General features: G+C 39.8%; 1 protein-coding gene across 12 annotated transcripts in view; it reads left to right on the top strand.

Annotated features, from left to right (window-relative positions):
• Window positions 1–26,863, top strand: part of ptpn5 (protein tyrosine phosphatase non-receptor type 5) — a 245,750-nt gene that overhangs the window by 139,404 nt on the left and 79,483 nt on the right. The window contains exon 2 of one of the 12 annotated variants that reach the window (XM_072592035.1): window positions 24,101–24,214. The exons of 9 other annotated variants lie outside the window; for them this stretch is intronic. The gene's annotated coding sequence lies outside the window, so the exon portion shown is untranslated. Of the gene's footprint in view, window positions 1–4,792; window positions 4,816–24,100; window positions 24,215–25,401; window positions 25,424–26,863 lie in introns of those variants that run through there. 2 more of the 12 variants (XM_072592045.1, XM_072592046.1) reach the window with 2 other exon arrangements.

Here is a 26,863-nt window from a genome sequence, read left to right as displayed (position 1 = left end):
AGAGATGGCTTTCCACTGAGATAAGAAACTCTCAAACCCTTGTTATCTCTTCTTGATAAGCCTCTCTCTATTTGACGTCTCCCTGACATTTTTCAGATGCAACATTTCATGGACTTCAGGACTTTGTCAGAGAGTCACTGAATTTACATCCATTGGTTATTTTCCCCATTTCATAGCAGTCCTCTTTAAAACAATTCCACATATTTTGGACTGAAATTAAAAGAAAATATTTGAGAAAACTTTGAGGTCCTGATCCATTGTCATAACAGGGGCTTAAAACTAATAGACACTTTCTGAGAATATGAGGACCACCCCCTCCCCCACCCCAAACCCCCTCCATCGCACAAGCCAGAAATTAGATTTTCTTTCTCTCAAAGTGTCATTTGAAAATCTGATGGTAAAAGAGGCTGGGTCTTTAAATTTATTCAAGGCCGAGTTTGATAGATGTTTTGATAAACAAGGTCAGGAGCTGCAGACTGCAAGTAGAACTGAGACTTCAACCAGATCACTCATAGTCGTATGGAATGATGGGACAGGCTTGAAGGGCCATATGGCCCAATCCTAGTCCTGTTTCTTTGTTCCTACATCCTGTGCCACTTCCGCTGGAACTCTTGCCAAGTCCTCCATGCAGGTGATTCTTGAGTTCATTACTTTAATCACATACTGACATACTTATAATGTCAATTAGCTCATTTGTGAGCCAAATTCCATTTGCAAAAAATAAACTCTAATTTCTCTAGACAGGCATTACAATCAGGTCTTGGATTCTGTGAATAAATCTGATTTCTGTAAGATACATTTTCCTCAACAATTGTACATTTCATATTGAATGTTTTGACAATTGCGATATTTGAAGGTCCACAATAGCAGATTGGCTGTAATTGGCTGCTGGTTTTCTGTTCTTCCAAGTAAAATGGCATTCTCATTGCTGTGTGTCTTACCATTTTATTAACACATTGTTAATTACAGTGAACAGAAGGCACTTCTTTTGAGTTTTCAAATTAAAGAGGTAAAGACAATCCTTGAGCATGGTATGTTCTTCCAAATTAATATCCATCTCTCCCATAATTCTGTTTGAAAATCTCCAATCAATTTTTCACCCTGATGCACCAAGCCTCTGATCCTCTTAGCCATTCTATTGCTCTGATGAATTCAACTAGTCTGTTTTCCTCAAACATGTATATTTCTCTCTCAGCTTTACGAGACAGCCGCTCACATGATTCCAAACAAACCCATCCAATTGCAGCCAAAGCATTTTCAGAATGACTTACACTTCACTCTGCATTGTTAACTCCAGAGTCCCACAAGGGCCTAGTCTCTTCATTACCCTCAACTTTTCCTCATACATAGTGTATGGTTTGGCAACATCATCCAATGATATAGAATAATCTTTGATCTATATGCTGAGGGCATACAGTTCACAACCTGTCCTGATCCCTCCACTTGCTCTGCATAGATGCTGCAATGGAATGCGTAGATACTGGTGGCTCATCACTATGGAAGCTCAGACTGCTTTTATGCAAGCTGTCAACATGGCTGCATGGGGGATAGAAGGTGTCACAGCAAACTGGCAAATTATTCTCCAAAAAGCAATACTCAACTTCACCATCATTAAGGATAGGGATGCTCATGGAATTCCTTCTCCCATTCGTTGTTTAACTATCCCTTACTATAGAAGGCTGAAGTGTCAGGATTGCAGAATTTTGACTTGATTTTAGATTGTAGCAATACAGCAAATATCTTGTGTTGTTTAGGATGCATTTACTCACGTGTTACATTTTCACTTTTGGGCATGTCTGAAATTGCATTCTTCGCTGCTAATTTATCCAGGATTGATCTTCAGGCTTGATAGTCATGGTATTGCGAGGGATATACTAGATCAAGAGATGGCGTTATGTTGAATATAAGTTTGCACACACCTCATGAGTATCCACTTTTGTGTCACTAGATCAGTTCTGAATCTATCCCATTCAACAATACACGAGTATCATGGAACATACTGGAGGAAGTCCACAATGTGAAGAGAGGACTTTGTCTCCAGAAATTTGTATTGGTTATAATTATTAGTATTTTCATAGTTTAGTGCATTTTCATCAATGAATCCCTCTCTATCAACATCCTGATGCTCAATAGCAGCAGTGTGTACTATCTACAAGATACACTTGGGAAATTTAGCAAAGATCCTTTCTAAACCCACAACCACTTCCATTTAGAAGGACAAGGGCAGCAGATATATGGCAACACCACCACCTGCATATTAACCTCCAAGCCATTTTCCATCTGACATATCACTGTTCCTTCACTATCACTGGGTCAAAATCCAGGAATTCCCTCCCTAAGGGCATTGTGGGTCAACCCACAGTACATAGACAACAGTGGTTCAAGAAGGCAGCCCACCATCACCTTCACAAAGGCAACTGTAGATAGGCAATAAATGCTAGCCAGCCAGTGACATCCACATCCCATGAGAGAACAAAGTTAATCTGCCCTGGAATGACCATATAAACACATTGGCTACAAGAGCAGGTCAGAGGCAAGGAATCCTGCCCTGAGTAACTTTACTTTTTGACTCCACAAAACCTGTCCACCATCCACAAGAGGCAAGTTGGGAGTGTGATGGAATACTTCCCATTTGCCTGAATGGGTGCAACTCCAAAACACTTGAGAAGCTTGACAGCATCCAGGACAAAGCAGCGAACTTGATACTCACCTCATCCATAAACATTCACTTCCTCCACCACCAGTGATCAGGAGCAGCAGCATGCACCAGCTATAAGATGCGCTGCAGAAATTCACCTGAAATAGCTTCCTTGGTTGGCCATGATTCGTTTATCTCACCTTAGAATTTTTCCTCCTTTCTGGGATGTATTTACTGGCTGAGTGGAGAAAATCATTCTTCATTCTTCTTCTTACATTGTTGGGTACTCCTACAGATGCTGAGCCCACACTGGCCTGGTCTCTGCAGTGTCCAGGTAAATTTCACGCACTATTCAGCTCACCTTCAAAATGCAGGGCTTGAGTAGGTTCACAACAGCATTTTAAAGATGACAGTACTGCCCGGGATCCTGGCAGGAATAAGACTCTGGATATAGCAATGAGGAGAATCAGGTTAGCATCAGGTAAGAGTGGTATCATAAGGGTTGTAGTAATCAATAAGAAACATTTGGAATGATAGTACGAGAAATCTCGCTTGGCTTGTGAGGAGAAATTCTTCGTAAACTCAATGAGAATGTCACTGACACTTTGGTAAGATTCAGCCCCAGGCCTTAACTTATTGTTTTTATTCTTCATGTTCTACTTTATAAAATCTATGGACTTGATAGTTGAAGACAGTACCGAGAGAATGCTGTATAATTGTCAGTGTGTCTGCCTAAACATATGTGTATGAATGATTTCATAGCTATAGTGAATGAAGAGCAGACAGCACTCTTGGTGTTCTGGCTAACATTTCTCATTTGCTGCTTGTGTGATCACACTGTGTACAAATTAATCACCACATTTGCCAGCAGAGCAACAGTGATTGTACTTCAAAAGAGTCTGCGAGGTCAATGTGAATCTGCAAGAAAAGTGAAAATTGGAAACAAAATTAATTAAGTTTTCCAATTGAGAGTGAGAACAGTGCCCAATATAATCCTCAATGCACCTTGACTATTTTTGACTCTTTTCTTTCCTCTCTTGCCAATCTCTGACTCTTCACTTCTCTAACTTCTCTGCCGATTGGCTATCAACTAATATTCATTATGAGCCCAGTGACTCTGACAGCTAGGTTGATGGTATTTCCCCACATGATACACCGATTAGGAATCTTCTCCATTCCACCAGTTCCTCCATCTTTGTCACATCTGTCCCACAACAGTGCGTCTGAGATTTCCTTTCTTGTCCTCAATGGAAAATGATGTTTCCCATCCCCACCCACCTTTCATTCTGTTTGGCAGGGCTCCTGACTATGTTGGCCACATTTTCTACACTTTTGCTCTTAGCCTTTCTCAGCTGCCAAAACTGTTGAATAAGCTAACAGCACTGGAAGAGTTAATGCAGAAGACTGCATTAAACCCCTCCTAATCTGGTGACATCATAAGGACTTCTGTGCATAAAGAAAGAATAGCTCAGATTCTCAAAAGAGACGAACTTACCACCGACATCGCCCAGTAGTCTCAGTAGCAATGGTCTGAATCTAATGTTTTAGTTGGTTTGGTGTGAGTTGTGTTGAGTTTTTTTTTGCCGGCATCTTTGCTGTTAGGTCTAGTGAGATTTCTCATTGTATTTGACCAAATTTGCCTCATTAACTATGAAGGGCTTTTGCCCGAAATGTCAATTTTCCAGCTCCTCAGATGCTGCCTGACCTGCTGTGCTTTTCCAGCACCACACATTTGACTCTAATCTCCAGCATCTGCAGTCCTCACTTTTGCCTCATTAACTACGTACCCTGGTCCTATGGCATCCCTCTTGTCGAATTCTAGCCCCCAAGTCACAACACCGTTTCCAAATAACTTGCCTCTCACCAGCAACCCATGCACCGGGCCATTTTTAAAAGTCTGTTGTACACCCGGACAAGCACAGTTAATCTGGAGCTGCCCTGTGTATTTCCTAACATTTGCCTCAGGCAGCGCAGACAGGGAGATAATACACGTAATGACCTGGAGGTCCTGGTGGACAGGTTGGTGAAGGCATGCAATGTCCTCTTTCTCCAGGACCAGCAGCAAAGGCCTCATCAGTCCGTGCCTGGTCAGAGGTTGGCATCCTGGTCAGTGCTGTCTCAACCAACTGGAGGAATGTCCAGAAGTGTAGGACAGAAGGTCCACTCTATCATTACAGGTATCTCTTATCTCTGATTGACTGTGTCTATGCATGCTGGAAAAGCACAGCTGGTCAGGCGGCATTCAAGGAGCAGGAGAGTCGACGTTTCAGACATAAGCCCTTCATCATGAATGACTGGATGAAGGCCATATGCCCAAAACATCAATTCTCCTGCTCTTCAGATGCTGCTTGACCGGCTGTGCTTTTCCAGCACCACACTCTTCGACTCTGATCTCCAGCATTGGCAGTCTTCCCTTTCTCCTGACTGTGTCCATGCTCCTGGACTGATATCAGAGGCTGCCCTTGACTTATTATGCAGGCCCCCCCTGCCAAAAGGCTGTTTCCCTTGACTTACTTGAGGATGACTGACAAACATGTTAGGCTTCCATGCCTTTGTTCCTGTGTGAAATGACGAGACAATACAGCAGTACCCATGATCCTAGTATTGCAAACTGAAGGGGTGAAGTGCAAAAAGACAAGACAAGACAATGCATGGGATGCATTTGGGCATCTAGATAGGTCCAGAGGTTGTGAGTGCAATGACAAAGAGCAAAATGCATAGAGATGCAGCCTGGCCTAGTCCATGAGCTGGGTGTGCATCCCTGAGTACACAGTCTCCAAGGTACCACGTTGAAGTACAGAAGCATCCTGTAAGTAGAATAGAGATGCATGAAGAGGGTTTTTAGAGGTTGGCACATGTTGGATGCCAATGTTCAAGAATTCAGGATGTGAGTTGCTAGTGCCCATGGAGCATATCCTGAGATGTTGGTGTCTGGTATCCAACATGTAGGTCCTTCAGACCAAGCAGTGAGCTGAAGTACCCACCCTCACGTCCACATTGCAAATTCTCAACATCTAGCTTGTTTGGCGTGTCTGGTGAGACAGGCAACTGATCATTACTGAGGCAACTTTGGCCATTAATAAGGCATTTCACAAATTCCAATTCCCCTTAATTGGCAACTCATCACCTACCTTGTGAGAAACTTGCCTCGCCACTTGGCAAATGTGTAAAAAAATGCAGTGAGATGCTGCTCTTGGCAAAAAAGACCTCACTGGAAATCTCATCTGACCCTACTCTGAAATTCACCATAGCACATGTTGTTCAGGGACCCTATAAGATTAATGTATCTTGTACCTGATTGCTATCATGCAACAAAATAGGTCTTGTTTAAACCAAGAGCCTTTTCTTGTTAGACAACCTCATAGCTTTCCTTTCCCACACTAGACAAAGAAGGCCTTATGAAGCCAAACCTAGAAGGAGATTGCTGGCATTAAATCTACTTTATGATGGCCATAAGTTTCAGCTAGCTCATACTATGTGATGCCAGAAGTGCCTGTGGAAAATTTAATTTAGAGGCATCATTATAAAATTGCAAATTTGATTGTAGCAAACCCAGAAGAACCTCCTAGTTACAGCTTTAAGAGTGACTTGGGCAGATGGCCAGCAGCAGAAGCAGCTTACAGCAGACTAACCCACTGCCACAGTCAACTAGTGAGAATCCACAGTTAGTACTAATAGCAAAACAGACCTAATAAGAGAAGCAAAGAAGCAAGTATGAGGCAAAAAGCTCCATCGAGTGGGAAAACTGGTCACATTGCGCAGTTACAGATTACATCAGGTGCCAATGAACTGTAGGAATGATGCCAGGTTAATGATCAGCTAGAGAGTGAATAGACATCCATAGGCAAAGTTGAAATCCTTGGTGGGCAAGGAAAAAGCTTAAAAAAAAAGCAAAAAAATGCACATTTATAAGCTGAGAGGCAAATTAGTTCATCTCCAGTGCTTTGTAACTTAGTTTAAGTTACATCTATGGCCCTTGAGTTCCTCTATTGTAACCATGCCTCATGATGACTGCTCATGAAAAAAACTTGGCAAATAAATGTCAGTCATCATTAACTGGTATATTCTCCATGGCAACACCTCTACCAATCAGAGTCCACATGCCCATCGATCAGCACTCTCCTCTCACAACTGTTATTTTCCCTTTACATGGATACTTCTTATGAATTGACTTGATGAGTGCAAGATGAAAAACTTTGACAATGTATCAACAATACTCAAGTTCTGTACGACCAAATGACTAGTCTTCACTGTATTGTAATCCACAATCTCTTCATCAGAAAGAATTTCATAGACGTCGAGTGTTTTGCAAATCAAAATATCTTCATAAAGTCACAGAGTTAGGGAATCATGCAGCACAGATACAGACTCTTGGCCCATCATGTCTACGTCAACCAACAAATGCCAAACTACATTTACCTGCTCTTAATCCAAAACTTACCCAGGCAGTTTAAGTGCTGCTTCCTAAATGTTGCAAGAGTACTTGCCTCCTCCACCACCCTCTTAGAAAGCACCTAATAAGATTGTCGGATTTTCCAAATTTCTTGTGCCCATTGTAACTTTACAGCAATCTTTATCCAGCTCAAAACAAAATCAATTCCTTTTTCAATCAAACCAAAATTTAAATTTGACTTGACTGTTACTCCCTGCCCACATAATCAAAGCCTTCTTCTGTTCAGTTCACAGTACCCGACTCCCTTCTCTCAATGCAATTCAAGGCTTTCCTTTCTCTTTACTCAATGAAATTCTAATTCAGATTTTAACAATTACCCTCCTTTCACCATCTTTCAGGTTCAAACTGTTTTTCATTTCTTTCTCTTTCACTTTGCATTTAGGTTCAAGATTTTGCTTTTCTGTTTCTATTTCAAACAGCTTCATTTGCAAGCAAAGCCCAGCGAACCTAATCTGTGCTTTATCTCAAGGTTCAAATGTTGAGCCAATTATTCAAACATTTCCATTTTTGTAGAATTGACCTTTTACTATATTTCCAACTTTTCTGCTCTTGCTTTTAAATAAATCTTTGTTATCTGCAGCAAGCCCTCAAAAAACAAATATTGTCTTTGCAAGAAAAGCTTTAATAACAGCGATTCAATAAATATTGTACTGTAATCTCAGTTGCTATAATATTGAGTAAGTCAGATCCCAGAAAGGAATCACCTAAATTAGTTTTTTTAAAAAAATGAACACTTTCAGAAGATGCTGCCAGTTCAATTTTAACACAGAGAATGAAATGTTTATTAAACAAGAAAAACATGAACTACATTACATTAGATAAAATTAAAGGTTGAAAAGATTTAATTTCAAACATCAGAAAAGGATTTAAATTCACATTATTCCCTTTTTTCCAGCAATATTATTGCAACCAATCTAACCTCAGTCAAGGTTTAACCCTACCTCCACACAAAGGCTCCAGAGACTCAGACTGGAACAACCACAAATGGTTTCCTTCCAGCAAATTTATGTTCATTCACCAGATACTTTATGCCTTCATCTGGTATCTGTCCCTAAGACATGTAAAACAAACTGCAAACTAAACTCGTTATTTCTTTAATTTCAGAGCAACTACACAAGTTACTTAAACCCAGTGTGCGGCAATCCATCACTTTGTGACATATACCACATAGATTGACTTTCTGGACATATCTGCTTTTCTCTGACTGTCATGACACCCTGGTCACTGAATGACAGCATTGAACTGTTCACCTCAAGAGCTTTAAAACCTCATTAAAATACATGTAAATAAAAACAAACCATCAGACTTCTTCATACCAACCTACAAGCACACTCAACAACGAAACCTAAAATTGGCTAACCATATCTTCCCCTTCTTATCACACAAAACACAAAACACACTTATGTTGTACATAGTTCTTAAAAATATCAAAAATCACAGTGAAATCTTGATCATATAAAGTTTAGCAGACCTATTACACTGGATTTGAAATCATGTAAAAACTTCTAATTTGTTTTACAGTAGAGACCAATAACTGTTAAAGTTAAATTCACATTACAGGTTAAAGCTGGAAGAGTGAAGTGTCACAATGTCATGTTTTAAACCTTTTTACTGTCTATTTTCTTTTTTAGGCAATGTATATTTCAACCTACAGGAAACAGATGAATTTAATTTTTAGCATGATTGAAAATCTCCCATTACATTTATATGTCTCACCATTCCTTAGGTGAGCACCAATCCTCTTGGAATCAGTCTAAATCCATCCTCTATTCCTGACGACTTATTTCATTTTTGCTTTCCTAGTTAAATAACTTCAAATCCCAGTACTGCCTTTCAATCTGAGACTAAGCTATAGCTACCTTCAGCTACCTCCGATAAATGTGCAATTTACCAGGATTATGCCTGAACTGGCGAGTTTCATTTATGAAGAGAGATTGGACAGACTGGAGTTGTTTTCACTGGAGCAATGGAGACTTGAGGGTGACATGACTGAGATGTATAAAAGTATGAAGTTAAAAATCACATAACATCAGATAATAGTCCAACATATTTATTTGGGAGCTTCCAAATAAACCTGTTGGACTATATCTTGGTCATAGAGTCATAGAGTCATAGAGATGTACAGCATGGAAACAGACTCTTCGGTCCAACTCGTCCATGCCAACCAGATATCCCAACCTAATCTAGTCCTATTTGCCAGCACCCGGCCCATATCCCTCTAAACCCTCCCTATTCATATACACAACCAGAAGCCTTTTAAATGTTGTAATTGTGCCAGCCTCCACCACTTCCTCGGGCAGCTCATTCCATACATGCACCATCCTCTGTGTGAAAAGGTTGCCCATTAGGTCCCTTTTATATCTTGCCCCTCTCACCCTAAACCTCTCCCTATAGCTGAAATCCTCCAACCCTGGCAACATCCTTGTAAATCTTTTCTGAACCCTTTCAAGTTTCATAACATCCTTCCAATAGGAAGGAGACCAGAATTGCACGCAATATTCCAATAGTGGCCTAACCAATGTCCTGTACAGCCTCAACATGACCTCCCAACTCCTATACTCTGATCAATAAAGGAAGGTAGATCAAATGCCTTCTTCACTATCCTATCTACCTGCCACTCTACTTTCAAAGACCTATGAACCTGCACTCCAAGGTCTCTTTGTTCACAAACAGTCCCTAGGACCTTACCATTAAGTGTATAAGTTCTGCTAAGATTTGCTTTCCCAAAATGCATCACCTCACATTATCGAAATTAGACTCTATCTGCCACTTGGCCATTGGCTGGAAGCACTCAACAAGGTTTAAAACATGACATTGTGATACTTCACTCTTCCAGCTTTAACCTGTAATGTGAATTTAACTTTAACAATTATTGGTCTCTACTGTAAAACAAATTAGAAATTTTTACATGATTTCTCATGGTTTTTACATGATAAACTCCATCTGCCACTTGACCATTGGCCCATCTGGTCCAGATCCTGTTGTATTCTGAGGTAACCTTCTTCACTGTGCACTACACCTCCAGTTTTGGCATCATGTGCAAACTTACTAACTATACCTCCTATGTCACATCCAAATCATTTATATAAATCACAAAAAGAAGACTGGTCACAGACCTCTAGTCTGAAAAACAACCCTGCACCACCACCTTCTGTCTTCCACCTTTGAGCCAGTTCTGTATCCAAATGGCTAGTTCTCTCTGTATTTCATGTGATCTAATCTTGCGAAACAATCTCCCATGGGGAACCTTGTTGAATACTGTACTGAAGTCCATATAGATCACATCCACCACTCTGCCCTTATCAATCCTCTTTATTACTTTTTCAAAAAACTTGTGAGACATAATTTCCCATGCACAAAGCCATGTTGACTATCCCTAATCAGTCCTTGCCTTTCCAAATACGTGTAAATCCTGTCCTTCAGAATTCCCTCCAGTAGCTTGCCCACCACCGACATCAGGCTCACTGGTCTATAGTTCCCTACCTTGTCCTTACCATCCTTCTTAAACAGTGGCACCACATTTGCCAACCTCCAGTCTTCTGGTGTTATGTTTTTTAACTTTGTCTGCCCTAGTCCAAAACTGGCACCTCCAAGTGATATAAAATTATGAGAGGCATTGACAGGTTAAACAGGACGAAACTTTTTGCCCGATGGAGGGATCAATGACCTGCGGTCATGAAGTTAAGGTGAGGGCAGAATGTTTTGAGGAGATGTGAGGAGTATGTTCCTCAGCACTGTGCAGTGCAAGTCTGGAACTCACTGCCTGTAATGGTGGTAGAGCCAGAAACCCTCATAACATTTAAGAAGAATTGAAATGTATACTTGAAATACCAAAGCACATAAGGCTATGGGCCAAGTTATGGAGAATAATATTTGAATAGTTTTGTCGTTTTTTTGCGACTGGCACAGACTCAGTGGGCTAAAGGGCCTTTTTCTATGCTGTAGATCTCTATGACGCTATACTTCCCCTCACAAGTTTGGACTTCATTCTGAATGTGAGCTTCGACTATTTCTGCATTATGGACAATAGACTCAGCAGATTCTCTGCTTCTAGTTCATGCCTGGTTGCTTGTATCTCTCACACTCTACGTCTGAAATGACTGCAAACCACACAAGGCAAAATCTGCCAACTGCTGTTTGCCTATTCTTAGGTTACATGAAAACCCAATCTCACAAAATGGCTCCCTCCACCTTCTTCTCTGAGGCTCTGTATCCAGATAGAAACGCTAATTCATCTTTTTGATTTCAACAACCTTTTATCTTAGAATTAAATAGTTAACGCAGGAGTAAAATTGCTAACAACTTGATCCCAACTTAACAACTTAATATTTTCTTGGGACTTCGATACACTCAGTATCACTCATGGTCTACTCAAAGACACTGATCATTTCCTCCAAACATAAAACCCTTCACATTCCTGTCAGTAAAACAATCTGAATGTTCCTTTGATCCCTAACCATCAAACCAGGTTTACAGTCAGGCAGAAGGCAGAACAGATTAAATTTAAAGAAACAGTCCTAAAACAGTCCTATCATTAATAACACATGATCGACATACATAATTTGCATCTAACTGTTTGTCAGTAGTGAGCATTAACTGGTGATTCACTCGCATTCTTATAAATAGGCACAGACTAAAACTGTGGTAATTGGGATAGGAGTTGGATGCTAGTAATATTGTACATTGTATCATGCAGAAAGAGGCCATTCAGCCCATCAAGCCTGAGCCACCCTCCAAAGCACTGGAATCTATAGCATTAGACCTCAGAAGCCTTCCCAAACCCATTGTCAACTGAGGCACTTAAGTAGGTAGTTAATTATCATTACCATGCCTTACCCCTACCTAAATGCAAATCCCAAACCCTGTAACCCCACTTTGAGCATGGCCAATCCAGCTAACCAGCACATCTTTAGACAGTAGGAGGGAACTGGAGCTCCTTGAGAAAACCCAAGTAGACATGACTCCACACAAACCTAGGTCCCTGGCACTGTGAGGCAGCAGTGCTAACCACCGTAACACTGTTCTACCCCATCAGTATATATATCTGTAAATAAAAAGAAGATTAAGTAAAGATTGGCTCCACATCTGTCCTTCCCTATCTGGAACATAACTTGTCTGCAGAAGATAGTTTCCCAAGGATAACCATTGGAAGCTGAGAAAAACAGAAGTAGACAACTAAAATACTAGCAGTCACTGTGAAAAATGATGGAAATGGAGAACATTGGAGTCTGATTCCCCTCCAATATGCTCAGATTTTGAAGCATATGACCAATAGAAGAATAAAGTGGATAATGGATGCAAGTTACCAAAGATGTAACTGGCCATGGCCTCGGTGTTGATGCATCCAACAAATAGTAATGTTAGAGATAAGGTATTTCCTGATCCTGACTGTGTAACAGTGATGAATATTTGAACAGTGCTTGGATATGTTTATTGATTGATCTTCTCCACTGGAAACTGGGAGAAAGCAAATCTCATTTTAATGAGTGGATTCAAGTCATTAATTATCTTATTTCTTGCAAAAATAAATCATGGTGCAAAGAAATTGTCAGAGCTCCAGGAGTTAGGGTATTTCCAAAGTTGCATTTTGAGTAGAAGATGGAACTTTCTGATTTAACTTACTTTTGAAAGTTTGGTAAATATGTCGAGTGATGTTTGTGCAGTTTTGCGGATTCTCACACATTAGACAGAGAGTCAGCAAGCACCTCACATTCCCTACTTTCAGAAATTTAATCGAATCAAGTACTACTCAGGCATTTAATTGGAAGCAGAGGACCTGCTTTTGGGATCAAGAACCTGGGGTCGGAAATGCCAGCCTCATAATCTTCCGGCTAATTGGAGATTGGAAGTCATGTGTTGTAAGACAGCATCTCTCAGTTGGGAATGGCTCCTTTTGAGAATGCACTCATTAATTCATGTTTGCTGAAGGATCTAAACCATAGGTGAGTGCTGGAAGGTAGAGGTATGAAGGGTGATGATCACTAATTACCTCTTACATGTCTCAATTGACAGTGGGTTTGGGAAGGCTTCTGAGATGTAATGCTACAAACTCCAGTCCACACAGGCAGTATACCTTTAAGATAATCACATAACATTATGAAATGGGATGGTACAAAGTTACCTGCCTCATCTTCAGGGTAGCCCTGTGTGTAGTGAGTTCGTGTAGTCAGTCAGCCATGTGTGCCATTTACAGTGCATCAGTCAACACAGAACCCAGCCTATGTGTGTAAGTATGAGATATTGTAGCCTTGTGCAAAGTCGGTGTTGTAAATAAACATCAGGTACCTGACTACGCTGTGGTATATTTCATGGAGAATACCATAAAGCAACATTATGATAGCAGTATGTGAACATGTGTCCTTGGGTCTAACTACTCACTGAAATGGAGTTGCCCCCTGTTTTTTGCCCTGACAGAGGGTTTGCTGCTGCCTTGAAGAATCCCAGCCTTCATTTTGATAGTTTGGGTCATCCAGTTCCAATTTGATTCCTGTATGACCCAAGGATTAAAGTAAGGATTTGAAATGATTTGTATTGATCAGTTTGAGAAATTGTGATGCATCCTGCATTTTTCCTATGAATCAGTCTCTCAGATGTGTGAAAATAGACCTAACCATGGACAGTAACTATTGTTAATATAAAGAAGGTGAAAGGAAAAAAAAACAAGTGGCTTTGCTTCATTAGAAGCCTTTTCTTTTCACAAGGTCTGTTTGCTTTATGATTTGTTGTATGTGGCAGGCTGGCAAGGATTGAAAATAGAGAAAGGAATTGTCTCTTTTCACACAATTAACAAGCTTTCACTCCCAGGAGCATTTCATTAGAACACTGAATTAGAAAAAAAAGCACAGAATGAAAAAAAGAAGCGTAGGCGTTCGGTGGGATCTAACAGCCAAGGACAGGCTTTGTTTAGCCTGGGTTATATCTTAGATTAGAATCATTTATATTTATGCAAATTCTTCTTCACAGATTGGTTTCCATTAATTTAATTTACATCCATTTTGTTAAGGAAAGAATGAAATGTGAAAGGTGGCCAGCAGCTGTTAACTGGCCTCTTCACAAACCCCGCAAACGGAACAATGTTTAGATGAGTCAGTTTTCTCCCCCCACTACTTATGAAGGAGCTGGGTCGTGCTGGGTTTTACATCCATGGACGCAAGCAGCTGTCCTCCAGTACTTCACCCAAGGAGACTTTCATCACGAGTGTATCTTTGTGAGGAACATTGACATGTTTTCAACAGGGGATCGGGAAATTTTTTTTTAGCATTCGCACGACGTGGGCATCACTGGCTAGGTCAGCGTTTATTGCCCATCCCTAATTGCCCAGAGAGCAGTTGAAAGTCAACCATGTGGCTGTGGAGTGTAATGTAGGCCAGACCAGCTAAGAACAGCAGCTTCCTTCCCAGAGGACATTATTGAACCAATGGTCGTCTTCAGATTTTTAATCCCAGTTTGCATATTGGAATCACAGTCCACCATCTGCCATGCAGCATTTGAATGTAGGTATCCAAAATATTACCTGGGTCTCAAGGTTTATAATTTAGTGATATTACCAATAGGTCCTTGCCAACACTGGTTCTCACCCAACAGTCACACAGAAACATATGGAATTGGCGCAGTAAACAGCTTGGGTTCTGAGATTGATTCAGCTGCCCACTCACCTGCTGCCCCAGTTGGTGGCCTGGTTGAGATCAGTGAACACAGCTCAGATTGAACGTGGAGCCTGGAATCTTCTGGACCAAATGATATAGTTATTACTGAGTGTAGACTCAGCATGCTAAATTGCAGTGGATTTTATTTAGAGGTATAAACGGAATTCAAAAAATGCTGCTTTATGAACCTTTCGGCTTTGTTAGCAAGATAGATTATTTTAAGTAATAGGATAGGCACCTTTTTTAACTTCACACAGGATAGATTTCTGAATCTGGGGCTGAAGTCTGTACTGATTGGTATTAATATAAAAGTGAAATATTGCTGACCCTGGAAATATTCAACAAGCCTGGCATTATCTGTGGAGAGAAGAACAGAGTTAACATTTCAGATTGGTCAGAATTGGGTAAAATTAGGAACGTAATCGGTCTTGAGCAAGTGGGATAGAGATTGGGAAAAGCACCCAAGAAAACGTCTTTGAAAGAGTGGAGGGTAGGAAAAATTAAATAATAAGAAGATCCATGATGCTAATCCAAAGGGAATGGTGATTGAACAAGTAAAGAAACAGACAATTAGCCAGCATCTATTCTAGTAAAGTGCTGAGAAAATCTCAATGAATCATGCTCAGTCAGCATGGCGTTTTGGAAGGGAATATCATGTTTGACTAAAATCTTAAGAGTTCTTTGAAAGAGTAACAAGTGATGTGGATAAAGAAGAGCCTGTACAGTCATGCATTTGGATTTCAAAAGGCATCTGGCAAAGTGCCGCATGAAATATTACCATACAAAATAAAGTTAAAAATCACACAACACCAGGTTATAGTCCAAAAGGTTTACTTGGAAGCACTAGCTTTTGGAGCCCTGCTCCTTCATCAGGTGGGTAGAGGGTGAGAGGGAAGCCGCCGGAGTGAAAATGGTAGAGGACCCAGAAGCAGGGAAGGGGAAGGAGAGGGAGAAAGAGACCCCAGGATCCAGGAGGCCGTTTCCCCCTCTGTCTCACTTCTCCATCCCCAGGCTCTCTTCACCTCACCTTCTCCTCCAGGTCTCCCCCGGATCCCGGCCACTCCCCCAAAATCTGTGCACGTGCAATTTAAATCAGCACATACCACGCAAGCATCAGTATCAACAAATGGAGCCTTAGTTTTAGGGAGTAAACAGAAGGCTTTCTAAGTAGTACAGGAGAAAAGCTAGAACCTAAACACAACATAAAGTCAGCAATATGCTTCTGAAAAAATCATAAATACCTGTTTCAATCATAATAAAACCCTTTTCTAAAGTAAATTGCTGGAAGTTAAAAGGGACACCACTTGCAGCAGGTGGAATGTCTAAGTAATCCTCAATAAAGTGTCTCAGGAAAAACAATGGGCATTAAAATTGTAACAGTAGTACAAATGGAGCACATTGCTTTACAGTCTATTAGGCACAGAGAGACAATTCAGGACGATCAAGAAAATGTTACCAAATTATTGATAGAAAGCATCAGACCACTGGAGGTTCTGACTGTATCAAAGTGAGAGGTATTTTCTTATTCATGTAATCAAGGAGTCAAACTAACAAAGATATTCAGAGACACTGGAGCAAGCACTTTGATTTTTCTGGTGAGATAGAGAGGAATGTATAAGAGTTGGGGGAGTTGCGTTACTGCTTAGAGAGAATATAATAGCTGTACTGAGGGAGGACACTTTGGAGGGCCCATCCAGTGAGGCCAGATGGGTAGAGCTCAGAGACAAGAAGAGTGCAATCAGTTTTAATGGGATTGTATTATAGTCCTCCAAACAGCTAGTGGATGCTAAAAGAACAAATATGTAGATAGATTATGAAAATATCTATAAAAACAATAGGGTTGTTTAACTTCTCCTATTCTGACTGGGAATTGTTTAGTGCCTGTATGGGAGGGAATTTGTTAGATACATCCAGGAGGGCTTTTTGAAGCAACATATGAATAGTCCAACGAGGGAAGGGTCCATACCGGACCTGCTATTGGGGAATGAGCAAGGCCACATGATCAAAATTTCAGTGGGGGAGCATTTTGGGAATAGTGACCATAATTCCATTACTTTTGTGTTAGATATGTACAAGGATAAGGGTAGTCCTCAGGTGAAAGCACTTGAGTGGGGGAAAACTAACTATCACAATATTAGGCAGGAACTGGGGAATGAAGGGTGGGGATAACTGTTTGAGGGTAAATCCACCTCTGTCATATGGGAATTTTTAAACTGCCAGTTGATTAGAGTTCAGAACCAACATGCTCCTGTGAAAATGAAGGATAAGGCTGGCAAGATTTGGGAACTTTGGATGACAAGGAATTGTGAGCTTTGTCAAAAAGAAAAAGGAGGCATATGTAAGGTTTAGGAAACTGAAGACAGACAGAGCCTTTGAAGAATACAAAGAAAGCCAGAAAGCACTCAGGACAGCTAAAAGGGGTCTTCAAATGTCCTTGGCAAACAGGTTTAAGGAAAATCCAAAGTTATTTTCTAAATGTATAAGGAGCAAGCAAGTAGTTAGGAAAGGTAGGTCCACTCAAGGAGAAATGAGGGAATTTACACGTGGGCTCAGAGTAAATAGGTGAGGTTTTTAACAAATACTTTGCATCGATATTCATAAAGAAGAAGGGTGTGGAGAGGGATATGTTGATTTTCTAGGGCATGTTAATATAAAAAAAAAGGAGGTTTTAGTTGTTTTGAAAAGTATTAAGGTAGACAAGTACCAGGACCTGATGGAATCTATCCCAGAATGCTGAGGGAGGCAAGAGAGGAAAATGCTGGGGCCCTGTACAAAATCTTTGTATCCTCTTTAGTCACAGGAGAGATCCCTGAGGACTGGAGAATAGCTATGTTCTTCCTTTGTTTTAGGAGGGAACAGGGATGATCCAGGAAATTACAGGCCAGTGGAAATTATTGGAGAAGATTCTTGGGTCAAGATTTACTCACATTTGGAAAAATACAGACCGATAAGCGATAGGCAGCATGGTCTTGTACGGGGGAGGTCATGTCTCACAAACTTGACTGAGCTTTTTCAGTAAGTGACGAAGATGATTGCTGAGGACAAGGTGCTGTGTGATGTCCACATGGACTTTAGCAAGGCCTTTGACAAGGTTCCTCATTGCAGGCTGATGCAGAAGGTGAAGTCACATGGGGTAAGATGGATACAGTACTGGCTTGGTCGTAGAAGACAGAGAGTAGTGATGGAATGGTGCTTTTCTGATTGAAGATCTGTGAACATTGGTGTTCCACAGGGATCAGGACAGGGACCCCTGTAGGCGGTCTGAATTCTAACTTCGTGGATGACACAAAGACTGGTGGAGCTGCAGATAGTGAGGAGGATTGCCAAACGATACAGTAAGATAAAGTTAGGCTGGAGACGTAGGTTGTAAAATGTCAGATTGAATCTAATCCAGACAAATGTGAGGTGATGCATTTTGGGAGGCCTAATGCAGGAGGGAAGTATACAGTAAATGGCAGAACCCTTAGAAACATTAACATCCAGCGAGATCTGCGTGTACAATCCACAGTTCCCTGAAAGTGGCAACACAAGTGAATAAGGTGGTCAAGAAAGCATATGACATGTTTGTCCTCATCAGTCGGCTACATCAAGAACATAAACATTAGCAAGTCATGTAGCAGCTGTATAGAAGGTTAATTAGGCTACATTTGGAATATTGTGTATAGCCTGGTCTTCACACTAGCAGAAGAACATGGAGGTTTTGGTGAGGATACAGAAACATTGCCTGTTTTGGAGTTCTCAATATTGAGGAGAGATTGGACAATTTAGTTTGGTGTTGAAGGCTGAGGGGTGACTGATAGAATATTACAAAATTATGAAGCATGAATGAAATGGATAGTTGGAGTATTTTTCCCAGAGTAGAAATGTCAATCACAAGGGAACATAAGTTGAAGGTAAAAGGGGGAACTTTAGAGGAGATGTAAGAGGCAAGTTTTTTTTACAGAGTGGTAAGTGCCTGGAATACGCTGTCCGAGGAAGTGGTAGAAGCAGATACAACAGCAACAATTAAGAGGCATCTTCATGGATATATGAATGGAAGGGAATAGAAAGGGTATGGATTGCATGAGGCAAGAAAAAGGCTTTTAAGTTTAGAAAGGCATTATGTGTTGGTGCAATCTTGGTGGGCTGAAGGGCCTGGTTTGTGCTGACCTGTTCTTTGTTCTTTGTTCTAAGTCAATTGCTAAAGCTGGTTGATGACACAATTTGTCCTCCGAACTATTAATGGGGAAGATATTAATTAGAGATATATATGGACAATACAAGCCAGTCACATTGTTTAGAGTTGAATGAAAGATTATTTTAGTATGAAGAGTTTATAGATAGAATAGGGCATGAATGCTTATAGAAAGAATTGATATTATGTTGTGGAATGATGTGGCTGGTGCAAACATATTGGCGTGACCAGTGGTAATGGAATTACGAGTGGAAATAAAGTAAACTGAGATGTCACAGGAGAACATTCTGGATTGTTTCTTGATTGTATTGTGACTAGATCTTAGGCTCATAGAATCAGATAGGAAGAGAGGGAGCCTATCAAAGAGGGGAATGACTTGAAAATTAAGTTATATGACATTATTTTAAAAAATATAAATTAAAATGATGACAAGAGAATGAGACTAATACTTTAACCCATCTTCTTTAATAGGAATGCAATGCACTGATCTTGAATTGAATGATATATCAAACAAAAATTGAATCACAACCCAAAACCTGTGAGTTATTATTTATAAGTCATCGTGTTGATGGGGAAATGGGAGCCACCTCAAATAATAACTAATAAGGAATAAGATATAGTCCATCAGACAGTAGTTCCACCTGACAATTGTATCCAACTGTCATGAGTGGTTCATGAAATTTGGCTGCTCCAGTGTAGAGGAGATCACATCATGAGCAGGGAGTATGGTACACTAAATTGAAAGAAGTGTGAGACAATTGCAATTTCATCAGCTAGCATTAGTATGGAAGACTGCATTAGCAAAACATATGAGATGGACAACGAACTAAGGAAGGAAATATGGCCATGTAAGCATTTTTTTGTACATTAGATTAGATTCCTTCCAGTATGGAAACAGGCCATTTGACCCAACAAGTCCACACTGACCCTCCAAAGGCTAAACCACCCAGACCCTATATTTATCCCTGACTAATGCACCTAACACTATAGGCAATTTAGCATGAACAATTCACCTGACCTGCACGTCTTTAGATCATGGGAGGATACCCATGTAGACATGGGGAGAATGTACAAACTCCACACAGTCACCAGAGGCAGGAGTCAAACTTGAGTCCCTGGCACTGTGAGACAGCAGTGCTAACCACTAAGCCACCATGCTGCCCCTACAGCAAACCCTTTATTGATCAGTGTCCATGGGACCAGGAGGGTGCTGGTTGATCAAATATTCTGAACAATCAAGAGGGCTTGCATAATCAATGTAAAACCACACACTAAGTAATAGAAATATAATGCAGGAGGTACACACATCACTGTTATACTTTATTTATAGCATAAATCACTTAAATAATAATGCAACTCTGCCTTAAATAAACATTACTAGCAGGTACCATTTTATTTACACCCTCAATTGACTATTTGGACATTGTGGTATTTGAGGAGAAATTGACTTGAAATTGAATCAACTGTTGATAATTTCCTAAGGCCATTTGTTTGAACAAGTATATTTACATTGAGATAAATACGTGAAAAGACTATAATAAGTGGACAGAATGACAAACTCTGTGGTATTTGAGGTACATTATTTTTGCCAGTTTATCAAGAATGCCAGGTGCTGGCTCAAATAACATTTGCTGTACTTGATCAAACATGGGACAGGAACGAGAAAACACTTAAGGTGAAACAAATTGAAGAGACCACTGAAACCTCCAATGGAAAGAAGGGCTCTATTGAAGTTGGCAATTTCTGAACAAAAGATTGCAGTCAACTAAGTACTAACAGTAAATCAAAATTCTGCAAATCTGACAAATAAGCAAAAACTGCTGGAAATATAAGAAAATTTGTCAGTAAATGAGGAGACAGAAGCTTTCACACCTGCTTTGTTGATGCAGCTTTCCACACTCAAGCTCCTGATTTTCATTTTCTTTAGCAAGGATACTACCCAGCATGCACCATGATAGTCAGACAGTTGTAGAGTCATCAAGTCATAGAGTAATGCAGCATGGAAACAGACCCTTTGATCCAATTCGTCCATGTTGACCAGATATCCTAACCTAATCTAGTCCCATTTGCCAGTGCTTGGCCCATATCCCTCTAAACCCTTCCTACTCATATACCCATCCAGAAGCCTTTTAAATGCTGTAATTGTACCAGCCTCCACCATTTCCCCTGGCAGCTCATTTCATACACACAGCATCCTCTGCATGAAAACAGTGCCCCTTAGGTCCCTTTTAAATTTCCTCTCACCTATAGTCTCTAACTTTGGACTCACCTACCTTACAAAAAAGACCTGGCTATTCATTTTATTGGTGCCCCTCATGATTTTATAAACCTCTATAAGGTCACCCCTCAACCTCCAATGCCCCAGGAAAAGAAATTGTATTGTATATAAGGTTGCACTTTAAACAGCATTTTCTGTTTTAAAAGGTAAGCTCTGTACAGAAAGGACAGGGTTGGTTGCTGAACTATATATTTAGAAAAATGTGATCTATTTTTGGCAAGATGGATTAAAACGTGAGCTTGGTAATAAACAGTGAACTCTATTTTAAACAGTAATCTCAATTTTAAATTGTAAGCTCAGCACCACAGTGTAGAGACTCAGCTGTTGAGTTCAATATTAAATGATCATTTGTGTTAAATGAGGGGCTTAGTATTTAACAGTGAGCTCATTATTAAACAAGGAGCTCAGTATTAAATGTCAGCAATAGACTGTCATGACCACAACAAGCTTGTCCTCACAGTTGTCTGTGAACTAAGAATTTATATAAACTCATTTGTGGTCCCCTTTTAGCTTTCAAGTGTTTCAATTTAAGGACAATCAAGCACAGCTTTGTTCTTTAAGCAAGATAAAAGGTTACTGTATTACCCAACTGTTCTGAAAATTAGTTAAGTAAAATGCAATAAAGTTCTTAGCTGAAATACTGATATTAAGATTTAAAGTAAGAAATGATAAAAGTTATATACAAAGATCAAAACAAAATCAGTCTCTATTATTGTTGCAGGGCTGGTTTGCTTAAAATTTCGCTTTCGAGTGTGGAGGGTTTGAAACCTTAAGCTGAAATATTGCAGTGATGGCTTTTGTAGTTGAATGGCTGGAGATTGTTCCCACAGGTGGTCTGAGTGGAACAGGATCATAATTAAAGATTGTGTTTTTCCATAGCTTAATTCAGTGTGACAGTCCGAGATACCCTTCCCTTCGGTGTTGACAAGTGTGGCGCTGGAAAAGCACCGCAAGTGGGGTAGCATCCGAGGAGCAGGAGAGTCTACGTTTCGGGTATAAGTCTGACCTGCTGTGCTTTTCCAGTGCCATACTTTTTAACACAGCAGTGGAGGGTATCTAGCACTGTCACATTGGATTAAGGTCTTCCTAGTCATGCAGTAGTTGTTAAAACTAAAACTTAGAAATTCCTGCTCTGTTACAATGAGTATTTGTATTATTCATGTGTAAGGAATCTGCAGTCACACCAACTTTCATTCATGAAATGTCTTCGATGTAATAAAGCATGTCAAGACATTCTACAGGAGGATTAATAGAGAAAATTAATTCTGAGCTGCATAACGTAACAATGGGACAGAATTAGTTTTTAAGGAACAGCTTGATAATGAGAGGAAGAGATATGTAGTTTTAAGAAAGGAATTCCAGAGTTTAGGGTTCATGTAGCTCAATGCCTAAGCTTATCTACAGAAGAACCAGAATATACCCAGTTCAATAGTTAAAAATCACACAACACCAGGTTATAGTCCAACAGGTTTAATTGGAAGCACACTAGCTTTCGGAGTGACGCTCCTTCATCAGGTGATTGTGTGCCCCAGTCCAACACCGGCATCTCCAAATCATTCTAAAAGATGAGAGACTTAACAAACAATCCAGATCTTTTTTAATATATAATTTCAGTTACATCACACTGTAAACTTTCGCTATAAATTCTGTGTCTTACAATCTTATTCTCCACAACCACCTGATGAAGGAGCAATGCTCCGAAAGCTAGTGATTCCAAATAAACCTGTTAGACTATAACCTGGTGTTGTGCGATTTTTAACTATTGAACTGGATATATTCTGGTTCTTCTGTAGATAAGCTTAGCAGGAATTTCACCCATAACACAAGAATCTTTATTCTGCCAACTGTTCACATCAGTGATGACATGAGATATAGCTGGAAATATACTGGAGATCAAGAAAGGGGGAAATTGTCTTAAAAGATGTGGACAGTTTCCTCACTGCCTCAAGGGATAAATGCCTTTCTTGATTTGCCACCAAGCCACAGTCTTATGCCCAATATTCAGCCTCTGTCATACAGTCTGATCTAAACTGGAGCAATGGTTAATGCTCCACAGCTAGGCTAGTGAGATAAAAAGAGAATCACTCAACATTTCTATTGATTAGATTCCATGTGACTCTGCTGGTAGGACTGCATTGCTAGATATCAGCTGAGAGCAAGATTAGAGTGATACTCCTGCAGTTAAATAGCCGACTGAGAGTCCCACTTAGGTGCAATGCTGGTGTGTACTTTTGGAACAGTATTCCAACAGGATCTCACATTTTTTGAGCAGGAGAGGACGACATTTTGACTGAAATATTATGGAAATAATTTTGGGATTAGTTGACTGAATAAAATGGCCATGACTGATTTCACCATTCATTTCCGATCTTTCCTGATTTTAATTCACATTTGAGTTTATAACAGCTGACTTAATCACTACAGCCATTTTACATCAATCAAAATCAATATACCTCCTTTCTTCTCAAAAGGTTCTTGTTGGGAATCCTTGGTGTCTATTCAGAAAGGGAGATTTATGGGGCTTGGAAGGAATTATGAATTCTGAGGAGAACGTAGTTTATTTGTTGTTTTTAACTAATTGAGCTCTCAGCACTTGCCTTAGATCCTGTGTATTATGTTGCAAGTGTCACTTAATCAGGTATTTTCCCACATGGTAAATATTAAAATTCAGAAGGGAACGCTACATGTAGTTAGAAAAGCAATAACGAAAATATGATTTATTCTTCACATTATTTGTGCTTCTCATCCATAGTTAATCCTATTACAAGCCAGTATTAATATGTCTGCATACAGGAGTGGAGCTCTCTCAGTGAGGTAGCTGCTGCTCTCGTACTGTGAAAAAAGAATTAATCACAGCTGACATTCTCATTGACTGTATCCTCATTGATATCACATGGTCCTGCAATGGAAGGTGATTGGCGTCAGTGTGCTGAAGGTTGCTCCTTTGCTAGGATGTGGGTCAGAGTGTGAGGATGAATTCCAGCTGCTTCAGCTCAAGCCTGTACAGCATCAAGACATCCATATGGTAAGAACTAATACTATGGATCATCTGCACAATATTCCAGAGGTGAATGGATAAACCATCATGCATATACAAAGTAGGGCCTCCATTTATTTTTGCTTCTCCTATTATTTCCCTCTCTTGTGCTATTTTCTCTTTTTTTTCACATCTGTCCCAACCTATTTTGCTCTTTTTCCCACATGTCCTCAAATTTTAAAATCTCTATTTATCATTATATTTCTCTCTTTGTTTCTCATTCATCATTTCCATTTTAATTTCTACTCCTGTCATTCTGGTTTTCCAATGTCTCTCTCCTTTCCCTACCTCACTCTTTCTCTCACAATCCCTAATTTAATTTCCTGAACTGCACATGCAACACTCTCTCTCTTTCTCTCTGTAATATCAGTGCTTTACAGAGAGGCAGGCATTTTTGTAAAAAAGGTTTCTAGTACTACACATATGATAGTGTGGATAATATCCAATTTACAGAAGGTTACAACTGTAAGTTTGCAAAGTGGGATATTTTGCAGCCATATCAGAGTGGTTTGAGATAATGTCAGACACTGTAGCCTATGTCTTGGCTCCTGTACATGTATGAATACACACAAGGTAAAAGGGGTTCATGCATGTCACTTTGTATTGTACATGTTCAGCACAGCTATAGATTGTTACCTTATGCATATTGCACAGGTAAATAAGAAGGTTACAAGGATTATATTACTTGGTTTTATCTGAATTAAATGGATTTCAGTGTTAACTCCAATATATGAATAAGATGCATCAGAAGCACTCATTCTTACCTAGTACTGTACAGTTGAAGTGTTGGTCTATGTCTGTTCCTATGTATCCGTTGTACAGATGGATAATGGACAGCGTGTTTATTCATGTGACAACATAAATCGTGGAGGATGCTCCTTCAATATGAACTCATTCATTGGGTCAGAGAAAGGAACATTTTAAATTTTTTTAAATGATCAGAGACAGGGAGGTACAGAGGAGTTAAAGAATTTGGATGTCCATTTTTACAAATCACATAAGCTTTAAAATCCAGTTGGTAGGTTAAAAAATTTAAACAAATGGCTAATGAATTGTTAACTTAACATTCAAGGAGGTGGAACTCAAGACCAAGGAAGTGATACTTCAGTTATGCTGCAGTTTGGTCAGAATGCATCTGGAGTACCCGCTCCAGTTTGGAGCTCACATCTCAGGAAAGGTACTCCTGTACAGGAAAACGTAAGAATAACCAGAATGATATCAAAACTTAAATCGTGAGGTTTGATGCTATAATTTTGATTTGTTGTCCCTTCAAGGATAATTTAATCAGATTATTTCAAATGATACATTAGTTTAATAGACTAACCCCTGAAAAGAGAATGGCTTGGGTCACTTAGGAATCTTTAAAAAATCCAAAATATGATTCCAACCAGCCTGGAGTCTATCCACTTCATTATTTAAAGAGAAGCAGTGACGTAGTGGTAAAGTCATCAGGTTAAAAGTTACAGAAGGCCCTGGCATATGTACTAGGGTCATAGTTTCAATTGCCACCACAGCTGCTTGTGGAATTTGAGTTTATTGAGTGACTCCATGCAACAGTTGTGGTTAAAACACATCAGATTCATTAATGTTTGAATGTTCAAAAAAGGAAATCTGTTGTCCTTATCTGGTCTGGTTTATATGTGACTCCAGACCCTCTTGGGGAAAGCCCAACATGAAATGTCTGTGGGCCCATGGCTAAAGAAGGAATGTAATGCTGAACTTGTAATTTACTTTTTTTTTACTTTGTACCTAAGATTTTGTACCTTGCTACTTTTTATATCTAAGATGGCACTGGGAATGGGACATTGTACACTTTTTACTGCACTCCTATACCCCTGTACTCAAGTATATGCAACACTAAAACCTAATTCTAATATGGTTGATGTTTAAATATCCTCTGAAATGTCCTAACGAGCTATGTGATTGTATCAAATCAAACTACTAAAGAATGTGGATAAATGCAACTGGATAGACCACAGAGCTTTGACCTTGGTACTGGAAACTATAAAGGCACCCCTCACTCTCTCAATCCTGTGGTGTCTATTTTTTAGCCTTGGGGACCTGTGCCGAAATTGGGACAGATATCCCACAGACTAGTTAAAGTAACAGCCTGATATAAGCATACTCACTTAAAACTGTTACATTCTACTGTGAGAGCATGCAGAAAAGTAGGCCTGCTATTACCTGAATCATCACAGCCGTGTTTTGGTTTCTCAGAGCACCCATGGTGCCAGATCTACTGAACTTCTCCACCACTTTTGGGTATTATTTCAGATTTCCAGAATTGGCAGTATTTATCTTATTATTTTGAGTTGGGTAGAAGCTTTCGAAGAATCAGCTGGGTGGGAGAAAAGCTGACCAAGAACAAGTTGCATAGCTGATTTGTCCCATTTCTGAAAATTAAACTGAATAGCCACGAAAATCTGGTCAAGGGTGACAGTGTCCTGTAAGTGGAGACACACATACACCATTTCTGAAACAAGCATAAACCTTAATTTACAATTTTGTATGGTATGATCTGCCTGTACGGCATGTAAAACAACACTTTTCATTGTACATGTGACAATAGTAAATCAAATCAAAACTCAAGTTGTAGGTCAACAACATTGAAATAAGTGAAATAATTTCCTTTACTGA

Source organism: Chiloscyllium punctatum, chromosome 22 (genome assembly GCF_047496795.1).
Source record: "Chiloscyllium punctatum isolate Juve2018m chromosome 22, sChiPun1.3, whole genome shotgun sequence".
NCBI classification, from domain to species: Eukaryota; Metazoa; Chordata; class Chondrichthyes; order Orectolobiformes; family Hemiscylliidae; genus Chiloscyllium; species Chiloscyllium punctatum.
This window is presented reverse-complemented; position numbering and strand designations above follow the sequence as displayed.